The following is a 19,855-nucleotide window of genomic DNA, read 5'->3' as shown; positions in this document are numbered from 1 at the left end:
TCTCAAAGTGGTTTTGATTTGCATTTCTCTGATGAATAAGGATGATGAGCATTTTTTTTCATGTGTCTGTAGGCCATAAGCCTATCTTCTTCAGAGAAGCTTTTATTCAAGTCCCTTGCCCACACTGAGATGGGATCACTTGTTCTTTTCTTGCTAATACATTTGAGTTCTCTGTGGATTCTGGTTATTAAACCTTTGTCAGAGACAGAGATCACTTAGGGATCTAAAAATAGACCTGCCATTCAATCCTGCATTTCCTCTGCTAGATATATATCCAGAAGACCAAAAATCATTTTATAACAACAATATTTGCACCAGAATGTTTATTGCAGCCCAATTCATAATTGCTAAGTCATGGAAGAAGCCCAAGTGCCCATCAACCCATGGATGGATTAACAAATTGTGGTGTATGTACACCATGGAATATTATGCAGCCTTAAAAAAGATGGAGACTTTACCTCTTTTACGTTTACATGGATGGAACTGGAACATGTTCTTCTTAGCAAAGTATCTCAAGAATGGAAGAAAAAGTATCCAATGTATTCAGCCCTACTATGAAACCAATATCTAAGCACCCAAACTTCCATATGAAAGCTATAATCCAACTACAGCCCAAGATGAAAGGGAAAGAGAAGGGGGAGGGGGAGGAGAGAATGGGTGGAGGGAGGTGTAATTGGTGTGACCACACCTATGGTGCATTTTACAAGGGTACATGTTAAATCTACTAAGTGTAGAGTATAAATGTCTTTTTACTCTATGAGGTGAAGGCTATGTTAACCAGTTTGATGAAAGTATTTCAAATAGTATATAAAACCAGCACATTGTAGCCCATATTGCATTAATGTACACAGCTATGATTTAATAATTAAAAAAAAAGAAGCAAGAGTTTGAGAATCTGTACCACTTGTGAGATAAAAGGCAATTACTGGAAGGTCACCAGCATTTCAGAACATCCAGGCTGCACTGTATCAGGCTCTCCAACAGCCCTTCTTCCATACTTGGCCTGGGCCATCCAACCAAGAAGGCAATTTTTAGAGAAGACTCAGACCAAAAATTTCTGTCTTTTTTCCCACTTTTTACTTCAGATTGATCAAACTCACCACATTAGCTCTTTCTGGAAGATTCTTTTCTCTTCAGCTTTCGCCTGCAGGATGTACATGATGGCTGTTCAAGGGGTATCAGGGAAGATACTAGGATTCTTGATCACTACATTTGCTGTGAAGTCAATCTTACTAATTCACTTTGCATGAGAAACTGGTCTCCCCTCTTTGCATCTGATGAGAAATCTGTTGGTAATCTCCTTTTCCTCTTCACTTAGCAACATCGTTATCCGTGGTCTTTCCAATTGTTTGGAAGATAGTTTTTGCTATATTTTTTAGCATTATACTTGAGTTTTATAATCATTTGCTTTTAAGTTCTCAATACTGAGATTTCACATTTGGGGATTCCACACATCTTCTTTATTGCATAATCATCAGTCATTACTTTTCATTCCTCCAAGTTGATCAGGGTGGAAAGGCCGTACCATAAAATGATCTTTTCTTTGTAAAGGGTTGCCACTTACTACATTAAAGTCCAAATTTATAACTTAACAATGTCTTAATATGCTTTTTATAAAAGTATATTTTTCCCTGCAGTTGCATTTGCTAGACCCACTAAATTCTAAACATTACATTAAAAATATTTGTTTTATAGAGGATGTATTAACTTATTTAGATCTGCTTCACTTTTAGACATTCAATTACATAAAATGTAAAGGCAAGATGATTATAAATAAGACAAAAAAATCAGAGAAAACTCAACAAAAATATATTTCATGTCAAAATTATCTCCTTTTTCTAATTCAAGAATGACTAAACGTCTCATACTTACGCACCAGTGACATTCATAACTGGCCGAATTTACACTCCCTGTAATCGTACCTTGCTCATGTCAGGATTTATCTGGCTCAGAGAAAAATGGCAGCTGCAGTGGTGATTCACTAAAACAAATTCTCGATGTAGCAGCTGCCAAAAGCTGTGCTTCAAATATCAGTCATTCTCTGATTGTCGCAGCTGGTCCAATCCCATCATCAGATCAGCTGCTGGTTTTGTCAGTTGCTGATATTTTCATTGCACTGCAGTATTACTGTTGTCATATCAGACTGCACTGGTTGAAATAACATCATCTTGTGGACCTTCAAATATCAGCATATCCTCATCATGAAAATGCATCCTTTTGTGAAGGAGGCAGTGACAGCAATACACATAATAAATGCTGAAAGGCTGATGTCCAGTGGAATGCTTCCATCCACTTCCGTGTTGCTCTGACAGGTTTGTCTCAGTCAGTAACACAAATCCAAGAGCTGATGTTATGAGTTGAGTTGTGCCCCTAAAAATATATGCTAAAGTCTTAACCCCCAGAACCTGTGGACATAATCATATTTGGAGATAAGGTCTTGACAGAAGTAACCAAGTTAAATATGAAGTCACAATGGAGCAGAGTAGGCCTTTAATCCTTTATGACTAGTTTCCTTATCAAAAGAGAAATGACAATGTAGAAACACTGACACAGAAGGACAATGTCCCCTGAAGAGACAGGAGGGAGTATCAGGTAGTACAGTTATTTCTTTGAATTGATCCATTTTGCAGTTGGCTTTATTTCACTCTGGTTTTAAAACCTTAAAAAAGCAAATTATGTAACCAAAACATATGTAGCCCCCATAATAATCTGAAATTAAGGGAAAATAAAACCAGAAAGCTAAAGTATGGAAGAACTGTCTTCTTGAGAGAAGTGGCAACTTAAGTTTACATTGAGATTAGCAATAACATTACTAACAATTACTGAATGTTTTGTGAGGTTGGTGGAATTCTTTGTCTCATTTAACTACTGGATAAACTAAAATTTAGTGAGGGAATATGACTTGCCCAAAGACACAGAGGGAGGGAGCATAGCCTCACCAGCACTTCTGACCTCCAAACCTATAGCAAATACATTTCTCTTGTGTTAAGCCACCCAGTGTGTGATACTTCATTGAGGCAGCTCTTTGGAGGCATCCTTTTGGTGACTGCAGTGGGCTATCAGCATCTTCTAGAGGGCACAGGTATAAACCGTGCTGATCCAGGGAACCACAGCCATTCATCAGACTCTTCCTCTAGGCTACGTTTTATAGAGACTTTTCTCAAGCCCGGGTGTTCCTAAGTGCACAGCTAATTCCTAGGATAAGCAAAATCAAGATCATACTATTAGATCTCATAAAAATGACTTGATATGAACCAAATATTCAATAACAGCTGTGTTTCCAAGTGTCATCTCATGACCCATGGTTGTTAACAGATATCAGGCTACCACAGTTACCCATGCCCAGCAGTTCTGACTTACTCAAAACGACAGAAAGAATTATTAGAATCATTAGAACACTATTTCCATGAAGTTTTCCAAAGCAATGTGGAAGAAATGATATAATCAGGCAAAGGAAAACCACAGAAATAGGCCTAAAGAATTTAGTCATTCAACTAAACCTTCATAATTTTTTGCTCAAGCTTTTCTCTAGGAAGGCAACAAAGCACAGCAGCTCGAATCACATACACTTCTGTCATGCTAGCTCCACCAAAAAATAGCTCTGTGTCTTTGGATAAGTCATATTCCCTCTCTAAATTTTATTCAGTAGTTAAATGAGACGGAAAATTCCACCAACCTCACAGAACATTTAGTAATTGTAATGTTATTACTAATCTCAGTGTTAGATTAAGTTGCCACTTCACTCAAGGAAGACAAGTTTTTGGGTTTTTCTTTTAATTTCAAATTATGGGGCTACATATGTTCTGGTTTCATAGTTTGCTTTTGTAAGGTTTTAAAACCAGACAGAAAGAAAGCCAACTGCAAAATGGATCAACTCAAAGGAATAATGATAGTGCCATAAAATTACTTCCACAACCTCATTTGGATTATGTGAAATTGGAAAATTTTACTCTTTACTGCAAAGAATAAAACCTTTGTAACTTTTGTCCCCAAGAATCTCTTTTAAATGCTATGATTTCTTTCTCTTGTTTGATAAATAAAATAAAAGACACTGGAATGGGCAATATATTTTTGATCATTGAGCCCTCCTGCAGTTTTTGATAGTCATTAGTATGCTATCAAATATTAAGATGATCTTTTTTATGTTATGCTTTAATAAATACATCAGAATAGCATTTTTATAATGTGCAAAGTACATTGATAGTGCTGACTTTATCCCCTTGTAATGTCATCCTATTCTTTTGCTTCATTTTGCTTCCTCTTTCCCCTGTGGAGTTGGAAATATCTAAAGAGCCAACTATCAAGCCCTAAGTCTTTTATTCTAGAGCTAAAATAAATATAACCATATATAATTTGATATTCTTGAAAATGCTCCCAAACTAAAGTTTTTAACCTAAATATAGTTTTTTTGTGTTTAAGACTGACAAACTTCGTACTGCTGCTTTTTAGTACATCAGTCTTGTCTGAGATGAGTATCGAGGCACCATAATACATGGTACCCTTCTTAGCCTTGAGTCATTAGCACAGGTGACAGAAATGCCTTCTAATACTGCACAGAGTTTCACCAAGAAGAGTGCTGTGGAGAATGACAATGAATGAAGAATTATTCTATGCCTCTAAACAGGTCCTTTCAAGAAATGAAGAAAGGGCTTATAAATAAATCTTGAATACTTAATATGGTTAAGATGACAATGCATTTCAAATTGGTTTACAGATTCAAACACAAGCCTCATCAAAATCCAACTTGCTTTCATCACAGCCCAAGTGGAAACAACACAAGTGTCCACCGACTGATGAATGCCTAAGTAAAATTAGTGTTTCCTTAAAATATAATATTTGGCGGTAAAAAGGTATTGATACATGCTATAACATATGGGGACTTTGTAAACTTTATACTAAATGAAAGAAACCACATAGAAAATGGCTTCATTTATTTGACATGTTCAAGATATGCAAATTTACAGAGGTAACAGAAATTTGTAGTAGCCTCAGGCTGGTAGGGAAGTTGTTTAGGGGGAAATGGGTATCTCAGCTAATAGTTACAGGGTTTCTCTCTGAAGTGATGAAAATAATCTAAAATTGATTGTGCTGAAAGTGTTTGAATATACTAGAAATCACAAAATGATATACTTTAAATAGGTAACTTTTCTGATATTCAGTAAGTTTGATATTCAATAAATATTTTATATTAAAAGGTAAATAAGCCAGATGTGGTAGCTCACCCTGTAATCCCGGCACGCTGGGAGACCGAGGGGGAAAACTGCTTGAGCTGAGGAGTTCGAGACCAGCCTGAGCAAGAGTGAAACCCCATCTCTAAAAAATAGCCAGGTGCTATGGTGGGCCCCTGTAGACCCAGCTATTCGGGAGACTGAGGCAAGAGAATCACTTGAGGCCGAGAGTTGGGGTTGCTGTGAGTTATGATGCCATAACATTCAACCCCAGGGTGACTGAGTGAGTCGCCCTGAGTCTCCAAAATAAATAAAAATAAGAAATAAATTTACTCCAAAATATCCTCGGAGGATATTATTGTTCAGTGTGGATTTTGGAAGAAAGATTATAATGTGTGCTATGCCAGTCATGCTTATCCTTAGGGCCATTGATTATTACATTTTCAGATACATATCGAACACAGATCCCAACTTGAACTTCTTTTCTTTTTTTTCAAAACATGGAATATAGAGTTAGCATGCCAGTTTGTTGCATATAACGTATCTTGTACACGTCCTGCCTTTTGTAAAGTAGTAAGAAATGTTTAAGTATTAATATTCAGTTTATGTATGTAAGTGCCTTGTTTAATGAAAGGCTTATTAAACGCTTGAGCTTTTAGATGAAGAGTAAAAGAGTTAGAACCCAGGTCTCCTGAGATCCAGCCCCATGTTCCTTCCACCATATCATATTGTCTTTAGCAGCATAAATCAACATGCGCTCCCATGCTCTCTGAGCATCTGGTCCCCAGCAGGGAGGGTACGCGTGAGTGTGATAATCCCACCGACGTTTTGTGAAGGTTCTTCTTATACATGTCAGAATCTTCCAGGCTTTGCTGTGTTCAAAACACACCTGCATATGACTCAGTGCTTAGCTTTTCAATTATCTAGAAATTTGTTTGACATTTCCAACTCATTTATAAAATGAAAATTAAAGTAGATAATTAATTTTCATGCTCTTTCAGAATATTTTAATATCAGGCTGCACAGGATGAAAGTTTCCATTTTTTTCTTTTGTTCAGTTCTTTCTATTGTTGACTGCCATTTTCTTTAACTCTTTTCTTATTTGTCATTTTAAAAAAACTAGTATTTTCTAATGATAGCATGAGCAGAAATCTTTCTGCTAATAGATTTTCAAATTACTTCACTTTTGCTTTTACAGATTCACCTCTTGGTATTTCACTGAATCAATTCTAATCACACGCATAGGTCTTTACCCAAAAATGTTTGAGACAGAGTTTACTAAATAAAATTTTTAAATGCCAGTTAAAAACATTCCTCCATTCAAACATGCAACTCTTGACATGAGCCTTAAGGATGACAGAGTATTATATTATTTTTTATTAAATTAAGCTTACTCTGTGCTTGTGTGGAAAAAAATTAAGTGCCTATTAATTAAATTTTGCATCTGTGAGGGAAACAGTCATGGTAATGGCTAAATATCTCAGATGCCAAAATTTTTGAAAAAATATATATATTTTTAAAGATGAATTCTCACTATGTTCCCCAGGTTGGACTGAAAACTCCTCAAGCAATCCTCTTACGTCAGCACCTAGAATGGCAGAGACTATAGGCACATGCCACCCTGCCCAGCTGAAAGTATCTTTCTAAAAAATATTCACATATACATATTAACTCTATATCTAGACATTTCAGAACACTTTCAAGTATATTTTACACTTGTATGAAGCCTCATTAATTTTTCTAAGTCAGTAAATAGAGTAAATAAAATTCTAATAAGAGGTAGAGATCTTTAAACTTTTTCAGGAAAACAAATTATTTTAAAGTGTTCAGAAAGATTTATTTTCACTAAATAAAAACTCCACATGGCTTCTATTTGGTTTCCATTCCTTGTGAAAAAAAATTGCTTTGGTTAATGATGTCAAATAATTCAAGCTATTGTTTAACATTATGATAAAATGGAAGCTACATTTAGGCTATGATTTTGTTTTCTTCAACACTATATCCCCAGTATTTAGGAGAATACCTGGCAAATGATAAGTAGATATTCAATAAAAATTTGTCTAATGGAATACTTAGTAAATTAATAAATAATTGTCAGTATGAACCCCGGACATGGTATACCAAGTCCTCTGTGCCAGGAATTACCCCAGGATCTCTGTGTGCTATGGACTTTCCATCCTCACGCAGCCCTCTTAGGTAGGAATCACTCATCTCCCTTTTATACATTAGGACTGAGCTAAGACAGGCTGAGTAAAATAACCAAGGTTACCCATTTAGAAAGTTTAGAGATTTCAATCCAGTTCTCCCTGATATCACAGCCTGGGATTAACCCCTCTTCTACAGAGCAGTCATGATAGTAAAAATACTAGTGATTTTATAAATAATAATATTATTAAGCAATTCCTATGTTCCATACATAATTTTAAGTCTTCATATATGTTAATTCATTTAATTCTCACAACAACCTCATCAATCCGATATTGTGATAACCAATAGTCCTCCTAACATTCTCAAGATAGATATGATCATCCCTATTTCATTGATGAGGAAAGTGAGGCTGGAAGAGGTCACACAAGCCATATACTGGTAAATGTTATGGTGAGGATTCAGTCATGTCTTCAGTCTAATCCAAATACACGAACCAAGCATTACTTGTACTTTTCATTATGGGAGGATGAAGCTCTTCTAAGAATTTTAGCAAACTAGAATTAATACATTCTTGAACCCGGCCCCATAGCACTCTCCTGTGCCTGGGCCCCCCATGTGATTACAATGGCACATCAAAGCAATGAAGACAGAAAAGTAATAAAGACAGAAGGGGCATACGGCTTGGGGATTCATTTCAATGGAGGACCCAGAGTAGTTCCTGGACAGGAAATCTGTCAACTGTACTTGATTTATCTTCTTCACTACACCTTTTCATAGACTATTAACTCTTCCCCTTGAACTTGACTCTTATAATTCTAGTGTCATCTGTCTGTGATGCATTCTTCATGTTTTATCACATCTAAAGTTCAAATCTAGTCATAGAAATAGCTCATAAATTCTAACAATTTTCTGAGATTATGCAGTATTTGCTTATTTTGTGATGAAGTTTAGAGGCAAAGACTCCATTAGAACAAAGGCTAAGAACTTCCCTATTAAAAACACCCATGCTTGTCTCCTTCAGATCTGTTGTCTTTAATAGACCCCTTGTCCAGATTTAAGATCAGAAGCAGGAGCTGCCAGCAATAGTCCTGAGACAGGTCTGCTCTGGCCAAGAACACAAGGCTTTTCCCAGCCTTAATTCAGATAGACCTCTGACCACAGGGTGCCTGCTAGTAAGGGAGACATCAAGCTTGACTTCCAACCATATTAAGCTTTCATAGTAATGTGTGAACACTATTACCATTCTGAGAACACTAATTAAAGCTTATAAAAAGAAAAAGATGAGTGTAATCACAGGTGAGCGAAAGCAATTAGTGAAAAGTTAAATGTCAGACAATTGGATTTATTAGTATCTCAAGGCACAGTATCTAAGTGGTAAATCTTAAGCACTTGGCAAACTAAGGAAATACATTTTCTATTCTGTGGCAGAGTAGGATGTAGCTAAAACATGTGTCATTACTTTTCTGAATTTGTAAATCAAATCTGACCAACCATTTAGTAAAGATTATTCAGTTACAGTAATTATTTAGTAAGTAATTCAGTGCCTATGTGTGCATGGGGTTTTCAAGGCATAATATAAATGGCTTGACCCAAACCATTTCAGCAAACGCAAGTTTTATCTAATGTTTTCTAGTAATTATTCCAGAAGCACCAAAATATCTAAAAACATTTTAGATCCTGAGAAGATTAAAAGTATATAATATTTTTAATTGATAAACTAAGGTTCCAAGCAGTTTTTTCTTTGAAATTTGCATGAAAGATTAATGAATTTTGTTTTTTTCTTTTTTTATTGTTGGGGATTCATTGAGGGTACAATAAGCCAGGTTACACTGATTGCAATTGTTAGGTAAAGTCCCTCTTGTAATCACGTCTTGCCCCCATAAAGTGTGACACACACCAAGGCCCCACCCCCCTCCCTCTGTCGTGTATATCTTTATTAACATGATACAAAGAGCTTCATCCAGTGATTCCAGACAATAGCAGAGAATTCGAATTTGTGAGTTAAGAAGAGCAGAGAATTAGAATTGGTGAGTTATGATAATTTAAGGTTATCATACACACCACTACACATCCCATATTTCAGAAAGCCCTTATCTTTAGTTATGTCCCTTTATGGCTCAAATAAGTGCTGCTAGATTCGTGTTATCTGTGAAGCTGGACTGCGGGAACTTTTGTTGGTTTTATGAATACATTGAGATGTGGCTGAAGCTAGGGTTTAAGTTGCATTGGCCCCTAATCTTTTAAAAATAAGAAACATAGCCAGAAAAAGAGCAATAAATATCAATAGTTTACAGAGAACATCAACATAAGAAAGGTTTCAAGCGACTCCCGCTAATCTATGCTGGGGGAAAAGGGAAGTAGTATTATAGGTGGGAAGGGACAAGGGAAAAGGCTTCAGGGAGCGAGGCGAAAAGTCTGGTCTGATGAATAAGGAAGCCTGCAGGGCCCGTGGAAACATTACAGGAAGACTGTGACCAGCACTCAGCAATTCTGGCCAACCAGGGAAAAGAAAGTGGGGAGGAGGTAACCTAGGGAATCAACGACCTATAGACACGGACTAAGATGCCTGGGGGCGCAGAGTGACCCATGAAAAAGTTACAAACAATTTCAAATGGAGAGAAAGGGGCTATTTATACCTCTGCACTCCCTTTGTCTCTCCAACTCTCTCTCTGTCTCTTCTCACCTGTGAGAGGAACCCACTTCCAACTCTCTTTGGAAGTGCTCTAAGCTTTCTCTTTGTTCTTAAGTACAGTTTCTCTTTGTTACACTACAGCCTGTGTGAAATTACTTTTGCTTCAGTCTTGGACCCTGTGCTGCTCCAGTTTTACTTTCGGTTTCTACACATCTTCACTTTCTACTTGTGCTGTGCCTAGGTTGAGCTTCCTAGTTCCACTGAGTAGTGAACCAGACCAACGGGACCCCCACCCCCCAGCCCTCAACAGTAAGTATCCCCCAAACAAGAGACAATTCCAATACTTCAGGAGTCACTCACTTATAAATTTCCCTCACTATCGTATTTTACACATCCCTAGAAATGAAAAGTCAAAATAGCTCCAAAATACCATCTTAACAGCAGTCATTGGCATCAATAAAAATCAATTAATGACACTAACATAAATCATGATGATAATAGGTTAGGTTGCATTTTGAGGGGGTAGATGATGACTAACGTCTATTGCAAGCCAACTGAGAAACTACTCTGAAAATTTAAAAAAAGCAAATATGCACATTTCCAAACATTTTGGTGTTAATGACAGCTTCTGATGAATATGGAGCCCGGACCAGTTCATATACACTCAGGTGCTGTTGGATAAAGAGGAAAGCTGAGAGCAACCAGTTGCAAGCTTTGACCATCATTCATTCACTTAACAAACATTTATTTAACAACTGGAAGCTAGCTGGAATAACAGTGTCTTAAAGGAGTAACTTGGTGAGAAAATAGGTATGTTAATCTGTTTCACTATTGTAACTATTTTACTATCTATATAACATTACATCATGTTATAAACTTCAAATATACACAATAAATTTTATTTTTAAAAGATTAAAGGGGAATGTAAACATATATAACTGACTAAATACATAATTTACAATTTACAATTTTCAAGTAGGAAAAATAGGTTGTTAGATATTAAGAATCAAAGGAGGGTTTATGTTAGAGAAGGAGATTAGAGCCAGCCTCTTTGAGGAAGTGAACAAGTCAGAACTATCAAGAAGCAAATATCCCCAAGTGTGGGCAGAGGAAATACATGGATCACTGGTGATTTTGCCTTTATTGACAAAGCCATATACTTTTATCTGTATGCTGGTTCTGCTTTGATACCCTCAGTACCACATCTATCATTCAGGGATGTCTCTGCTTCTCTTCTGCTCCACTCTCAGGGCTCCCAACTACCCCACCCACCTTCTAGCACTTCAGTCCTCCCAGGAGGGCCTGTAGCAGACCGGCTGCCTGGAACTTCATGGTCCTGCTGCACCTCCACGCCTGGGTCAGTGAGAACCAGACAGGTGGCATGAATAGGGACAAATCTCAGCACTGATAAATCGTTCGGCTATAAAAGGCTTTTAATGATCTTATGGGAATAATTTCTTTTCTTAGGCAAAATTAATTTTTCTGAAATTCAAATTTAAAAACATACTGAAGTAAATAAATTTCATGTAATTCCCCATGAATCATCTTTTCAACTATTTAGGAATATGCTTAAAGTCTTAGTGTGCAGTTTACTTCCTATAGAATTGAGATTTATGTGTTACTATTCTTTAAGAGAACATTTAAACTTTGATAATAGGTCTGCAACACAATATTCTTTTATGTGACAAATTTACTAGGTCTTTTAATTAATGGAGACAAAGAGTACACTGGTCAGATTCCACTAGTACATACAATAGCTCCCTAATCAATTGTTTCTACATATAAACATTTGCTGGTGCTAAACCTGAAGATTTCCTAAAAAGAAAGAAAAAAAAAACTCTCGATAATATTACACAGACAAACAAAACTCATAATGCCATGAAAAATAAATTGTTATCCAAAGGGAGAAAAAAATACTAAAATATAACACTATTGTTATTGATCAAATTTTACAATTTTAAGCACTTCTTAATTTTTAAAGTTTCAAAACACTATAACTGGACAGAACAAATATTCCTTTTCAGCATTTTATAGATAGAAGGATAAAACTGAAAATGACTCTTTTTATTATACAGGTAGGCAAGCATGATAGTAATTAGAAAGGCTTTTGCAGGCTATTCTAATTGTTTTACAAAGCAAGTTACTTTTATTAACACCATAAATATTAGGGCGATTCTCCCTAGTGGTCTACATTTTTTCCATAGTAACTGATCACTATTAGTACCTGTAAAGTTTTATGGTGTTTATTTCATCTGCCTTCTCTACTAGACAGTTACCTCCATGAAGGTAATGTCTTATTCCATTTGGGCTCTTACAATGGAATGCCTTAGACTGGTTAATTTATAAATGAAAAAATATATCTATTTCTCATAGTTTTAGAGGCTGAGAACTTCAAGACGCAGGCACTGTTAGATTCGGTGTTTGGCAAAGGTCTGTTTCCTGGTCCATAAATGGCTGTGTTCTTATATCTTCACTTGGAGGAAAGGGCAGTGAACTCTCCGGGGTTTCTTTTCAAGAGAGAGGCACTAATCTCATTCACGAGGGCTCCACTTTTACGACCCCATCACCCATGAAAGCCCCCAATCCCTAATTAGGGATTATATATACAATTTTGAGGGGACATAAGCATTCAGTCTATAGCAACCTAGTGTCATTTCTATTTTTGTTCCATATCCTCAGGTCCCAGTGGGCTCTCAACAAATTTTATTGGATAAATGGACGTTTATGATGGTAAAGAAACGTATGTTATAATAACAAGGTACTTATGTTATAATTAAAAACCCTTGGCTATGAACTGAAACATATGAGAAAACAATAAAAGTCTAAAGTATTTAAGTCCATGACCTAGTATGGACAAAAATGTGAGATGACATGAGCCATGTTTTTCTCTTACAAGAAAAAAACCACAAAGTATTGAGATGTCAACATTTCTCCTTCTAACACTAAGATTGTGAAAGAGTATAAAATTAAAAAGAAATAGAAAGCTCGTGTAACATATTCTAACAGGTTATAAGTAAATCTGTATAGAAAAAAATATAACAAGTGAGATCTAGGAATAAGGCTTTCATCCGTTTTTAAAGGTTGAAGAGGCTGAGTGCTGGCTCATGTCTGTAATCCTCACACTCTGGGAGGGCTGAAGCAGGAGGACTCCTTGAGCTCAGGAGCTCAAAGTCAGCCTGGGCAAAAGTGAGACCCTGTCTCTACCCAAAATAGAAAAATTAGCTGGGCCTTCTGGTGGGGACGTATAAGTTCAGCTACTCAGGAGGCTGAGGGAGGAGGAACGCTTGAACCCAGGAGTTTAAAGTTGCTGTGAGCTATGACTCCGCAGCACTCTGTCTTAAAAAAAAAAAAAAAAAAGATAATAAATAAATAAATGAAGGTTGAGAATACAATATCAAGATACAGATTACATTCTTAAAATCTGCAATCACATAATAATGTTGGTTGGTGTTTATGGTCCTCATTAGCCTTTCTTCATAAACCAAAACACATTCTCTTTTTGGTAAACAACTATCATTAAAACAGTGTTCTAGAGTTAAATGATAACTAGTGAAGTTTACCTTTACAAGTAAGATAAGACATGGAGCCGCAGTCAAAGGACTGTGAGCAATAGCAGGAATAACTCCCACCTCCACCCAAAATGCTATTTACTCACTCTTTTTTTTGTTGTTGTTGTTGTTGCTGCAGTTTTTGGCCAGGGCTGGGTTTGAACCCACCACCTCCGGTATATGGGGCCTGGCACCCTACTCCTTTGAGCTACAGGCGCCGCCCTACTCACATATCTTTAAGTATAAGAAGTAGAAGGTGACAGCAAAGAAAATACATTTTTTATATATCTGTATCTTGCACTTCACACACGTATTATCTTACTCCAACAGAGTTCTCTTAATTATCTATGTTTTCTTTATGAGAAAACCAAGGTTTACAAATATCAACTATCCTCTTAATGAGAATCGAAACTCCGTCTAACTGAATCTAAATCCTAAATTCTTCACATCACATCACATGCCAGAGCAGACCACAAAGACTGGGGCTTGGGAAAGAATTTGGTTGGCCCCAAGCACTAAAATTATCTCATCTAAAAGAAAACAGGGGTGATATCCTACTGATCATAAGTAGAGACAGGAAAAGGCACCCAGTAACCAAGGAAGCTGCTGATTGTCAGGAAGCCCTCCTACTCCGGTTATTTTTTTGCAAGTACTCCCTTCACATTGAACTAAATAGAATGCAGTAAGTTCAATATAAAGGATGATAAAGTACATATTTGGGAATCAAACTCCATGCCACAACTTACCCCCACCCATCAGAGTTGAAGGGTAAAACATCAGAAAAGCTGGTCTAGATGTTTTCCCTAAAAATCTCTCTCCTGATCATGTTTAGCACCTACCATCCTGTCACAGCAACTTATGTCTTCTTGCCTCGTGGCACCAGAGAACATGCAAGAAAGAAGAATAGCCCAGCACACTGTTATCCATGCACCAAGGCCCAGGAGCGTGGCTGAAGGTGGTCACCAGGATGAATACCACCGACTGTGCACTCAGGAATGGGCCCCTTTCACGTGGCAGACACCACTCTAGTCTGACTTCTTTTTCTTTAAAGTACTTTTTAAACGCTTTAAATATGCTGAGAAAGCTCAGCTCTCCTGAGACCAGTATTCTGGAATTTCAAATTCTAGAATTCTTCCTGACTAGCCAAACAAAACTAAATTCCAAACCTGTTGTCAGAATTAGCCCCTCCATAGGCAACAATACGTGAACACAATAAAAAAGACTGCTTTCCCCAAAGATCACGCCTGATCTTTGTTAATGGATGCTTTCAACAGAGTGTTAACTTGAAGACATTAATAGCAATAGACTGTGGATAAGATGATTTTCTAGACGGTGAGAAAATTTGTAGAGAAAATTTGTTGAGGAAAGGCCTCAATTAACTCTTTTTGAAGGAGGAAAAAAAAAAGAGCCCTCTCATGCTACTAAAAAGCTTTCTGCAGCTATAACATTTCATTCTATTTTTAAGGAAAAAGAAATGACTAAAAAGCAAACTATTATCTAGAACTTCCTCAGGAAAGGAAGTGAGAGCCTGTGCATATAATCAGCCATGATCTTTGTTGATACATTGTAGACATCTGCCATATGCGTGTTGACTCTGAGTCATCAAGAACAAAGTTGAACTCTTGAATAATCAGTTTTATGTCTCAACTGAGGTAGGCAAAAGTCCCCAGCTGTTCACTCCAGCAGGAATCTAGGTGGTACAGTAAATGAATTTTATAGATGTGCCTAACAACTATAATCAGCTGACTTAAGTAAAGAGACTATCCTTCAAAATCTAGGTGGATCTGACCTAATCCAGCTGAAAAAAAACAAACAAACAGCAAAAAAAACATATTAGTGGTTTCCAGGAGGAAGAGGAAATTCCACCCATGGACTAATTATACAGCTTCATTTTCTCCCAGAGTTTCCAGACTTCCAACTGCCCTGAGGACTTCGGACTTGCCCAGCCAGGCTCCATAATTACATAAACCAATTCCTTACAGCAAATCTGTCTTCTTGCTCTCTCTTTCTTTTTCTCTTTCACTCTCTCTCTCTACACACACACACACAGTGTATGGATGTGTATATGTGTATATGGCCATAAAGTGGACCTAATCATACCCAAGTTCCCCTACCGTTAACATCTGAAATACGGGAGATACCTCAGGGCATCTCACATTGCTACATTTTGTGACAACGGTCAATGGAAAGTCACAATAATTCAATTCGGGAAGCATTGTTCATGGCCGAGACACTCTAGGGATAAAGAAATGAGCATGACCACATGACCTGTTGTAGAAACAAAGACAAATTATAATTATGCCATATCTTGTTATAAAAATACGTGCATGTGATGTGTAAATAACGCTTTTCCTTTCTTCCTCATTTTAAGCCATTACCATCTAACAGAAAACATATTAATGTAAAAATATCTTTTTTCAAGATAAGCTCTCTCTATACTGCTGGGCCTGGTCTTGAACTCCTGGGCTGAAATGAAACTTTCACTTCAGCTTCCTGAATAGCTTGGATTACAGGTGCATGCCACTGTATTTTATCCAATATATGTCAATAACAGCTAAGTCTACATCACAGTATTTAAGTTAGAGGGTGTCAAGGACAGCAAACATCACTCGATGCCACTGTGTCCTCTTGTAGGGAAAGGGTTAGTGTGTTTCGGGTTGCTTTGTCATAGCTGTGTCCTGTTAGGCAGAAGCTTGATTTTTTTACTTGTTTTTATTTTGAGATTAAGTTTGGTTTAAGAAATGTGTATGAGCACAAAGTGGACAAAGGGTAGACGGTGATGTAGTGGTTAGATTCATGCGTCAGCTTAACCAGGCTATATTCCCTAGTTCATCAGTCCAACACTAGGTGTTGCTATGAAGGAACTTCATAGGTAAAATTAATATCCGCAACCAAATGACTTTAAGTGAAGAAGATTATCCTCAATAACTGGTGCTCCAGATCCACTCATTTGAAGGGCCTTCAGAACTGAGGAAGAAGAAATTCTACCTGTGGACTGAAGTTGAACTCTACCCCTGGAGTTGGCAGGCTGGCCTTCTGCCAGTGTGGGGATTCCTTAGGCCAGTTCCTTACAATAAATTTCTTAATTTATGAGGGCTGTCAAGAAAATATTCAGCCATTGTTAATATTGTTTTTCATGTTATGTGGCTGGTTACTTTCTGGAGAAATATTTCCTACCGGTTTTGTTTCTCTGTTTCTATGTTGGATCTCTGACAGTTAGGTACAGATTCTGAGGGCATTTAAGAGTGGAACATATAAATATGATATCCAATAAAATAATTTCATTAAAATGGGGAATATTTTCCATTCACTGTGATTCCCAAGGATGAACCAGAAATAACTATTTCTATGAAGAAGGTAGAAATTGAGATATTAAACTAAAACCCGGTATAATAAATAACTTGCCTCCAGCTCACATAAAAGGTCAGAATTTGAAGCTAGATTTCATGACAGCAAAATTTATCTTACCTTAACTACTTAAATTAACTGCTATTTGATAAATGAATGTGTCATTCCTCTAGATAAGATTCACCATTATAAAGAAGGTTTATTACAAAGAAACATGGATTTTTCCTCTATTGAAAATAGTTCTTAGAAAAACAATAATGAGACTTTGAAAGTTCATAGTAACCTAGTAAAAAGAAATGGACATTAAGGTTTCATTCAAAATGTAAAGCACAGGAATGCTTGGATTTTGTTTTATTTGAGGGTTCCTTTTTTCTTTGATTACAAATATGTCAGTACACATAGGTTTAAGATCAAAAAAAGGAAGGTGGTTAAAAGCTATAATAAAATTCAGGCAAAAATAAAATTCAGTGTCCAATTTTCTCTTAGTCCTCAGAGAGGGAGGCTCGGTTTGATGTAGAGCATTCTCAAGTTGAACATAACTAGGTCTGATGATCTCCCGAAGACTCACTGCCAGGAAAAGGACCAGCTAACAATCATGTTACTGTAAGGAAATTAATTCCAGCAACTTCCACACCATTTTCTCTTCTATTACAAGCATACTTCAGTCAGAAACAAATACCTCCTTCCTAATCCTTTCATTTTATTCTTCCTCCTCTGATAGATGACCTCTTCCCAAGTATAAATCCAAGAAGCATGGGAAATAATAACACCTCCATATTGTTGGCTTCACTTAACCTGAACTCCCTGTGTGAGTTGCAATTCCCAACTGCAGGGAATCCAGTCTCGTCTGAAGGCTGCTGCAAACTTTACATGAAAAAAGAGAAAAAGACAAGGCTAATTACATCAAAGTTTCCTTTTAATCTTCCTCATTAGTAATAAAGTAATTAACACAGCGAGTTTTCCAATTTTCAAAGACAGTCACAAGTATCTACAGTAAGGAATATCAAAGTCAGCATCTATAAAGACCTGGCTTGGCTCCCAGCTCCAGCATCTTTGCAATCCACACAACCTCCAAACATAAGAATGTCACACCTTTCCTTCAACCTGTGGCCTCATGTAACAGAGTCTTGGGTAGCACAATATTTCCTCAAAAATGAGCCCCTGTGCTCATTTATCAATTTTGTTCAGGGGCTACATTTTAGGCTCCAACCCCAGACCCAGCTGTAATCAGAACCCACAATCTGTAATCAGAACCTCTCTGTTTATCTGCATGGATATCACTACATCCTTCCAGACTCTGTGTCACCAAGGCCTACCCACATGCTGGGACACCATCTGCTGCACCTTACTGGTTCTCCCGGACTCTGACCTCCTACCTGTCAAGACTTCCTCCTATTGCCATATCGTTCTCCCTAAGATAATGAGCTTACTGGCTTGGTTGGACTTTCTCCCATCAGTGGAGACAAGTTCCAATTTCAGTGTCCGCTTTCACTCCAGAGAGCATGCCTCCTCTTTAAACAACAACCCCCACCCAGAACAAACTAATCCATCCTTCAACTACCACGCTCTTATTCTCACAAGTTACACTGCTCTTTGTCATACAAAAGATTACAATTTAACATGTTTTAAATGTAGTTAAAACAAATCGTAGATTGTTTAACAAAGAGTTATGAGTATGTGATAAGCCTTAAAAAAGATCGAAGCCTTGAGAAGCAGTGGAATATTCTTACTGACAACATGACAATATAGAGGAGAAAATGAATCATCAAATTCTCTTTTCCAAGCAGCCTGCCACCCAATAGCACTTTCATAAAAACAGAAATTGAAAAATAAAATTAACGCTCAGGAGGTAAACAAAATGTCTATGAAATGTAGAAACAAGGTCCAAGCCCAGTTATAGGAAATGGTGCAGTCTGTACAACTATGAGATACATGAATATTTTGCTTAGCTTTTAAAATAATTCTTTAATTATATGAATATTTTTTGATTCAAAATAAATGACAAAAAAGGTATCATTGGTGTTTACTATTTAACCATGAATACTCTACTTAGAAACAATGCTCTTTCCAGCATAAGCTTTACAAGTTAAAGATGCCTTGAAAAAAAGGCAACAAACAGACTTAAAATGACGCAGTCTTCAAACTAAGAATAATCTTCATAGACATCAAATCCAGTGAATTCATAGCACATTAAAATTGTATCCATCAGTTGTCTATAGGCAGAATTCTAAGTACTTTATGAATCCCAACTGACTAAATCTTAATTACCCTGTGAGAGAGGTACTATTATCAATTCCTCTACAGAGATGTGAAGATTAAGTGATTTGCCAAAAAACACACAGCTAATAGCACACGTGAAACCCAAATCTGGCAAAATAATTCAATTCCATGCACTGTGCTTGTCTCTGAGTAACTACTGAGACTCCTGCAGCCAGATAGTGGAAAAGTATGGTATAGAAAAGGGATTTGACTTTTGTCCAGCACTTTCTCTACTAAGTCTTTCATGCAGCTCAAATGATCACCTAGTTCAAAAGACTATGAAATCCTTTGTGATGAGCTAATAAATTTCCATAAACAAAAACAGCAAAGAAACAGAAAATGTTGTTGAAATTACAACTTTATGTGATGTGAGTAAGCCATGATTTGCATTTAAAAACCAATATCATACTCTACAAACTAACATACACAATAACTTTAAGTGAAATGGCTCATTTGGGGTGACCTCCTAGCAGTCCAGCTCATAGAGTTAAGCCATCTTCCACATTATACGTAAATAACAATATAACCACAAACCAAATTAAACCGAAGAAGTTTCACAGATATGCAATGTGGATTCAACTTTGAGAGAAACATTGTCCTTCAGCCACATTACAGCAGCCATACCCACACAAACAGAACTGTTATACACTGAAGACTTTGTTAATAATCTATAGCTTTTGGACCATGATTCCATATTTTTTAAAAGTTATTACCTTGACCTTTTAGGGTTAAGTTTAAAATTTCTGTGCGCT

At 36.8% G+C, this 19,855-nt stretch overlaps 1 protein-coding gene across 5 annotated transcripts in view; it reads right to left on the bottom strand.

Moving 5' to 3' along the window:
• The window catches only part of PKIB (cAMP-dependent protein kinase inhibitor beta), a 107,887-nt gene that overhangs the window by 51,914 nt on the left and 36,118 nt on the right, over nt 1-19,855 (bottom strand). The gene's annotated exons all lie outside the window — the stretch shown is intronic.

The sequence above is a fragment of the Nycticebus coucang genome, chromosome 5, assembly GCF_027406575.1.
Source record: "Nycticebus coucang isolate mNycCou1 chromosome 5, mNycCou1.pri, whole genome shotgun sequence".
Taxonomy (NCBI): Eukaryota; Metazoa; Chordata; class Mammalia; order Primates; family Lorisidae; genus Nycticebus; species Nycticebus coucang.
This window is presented reverse-complemented; position numbering and strand designations above follow the sequence as displayed.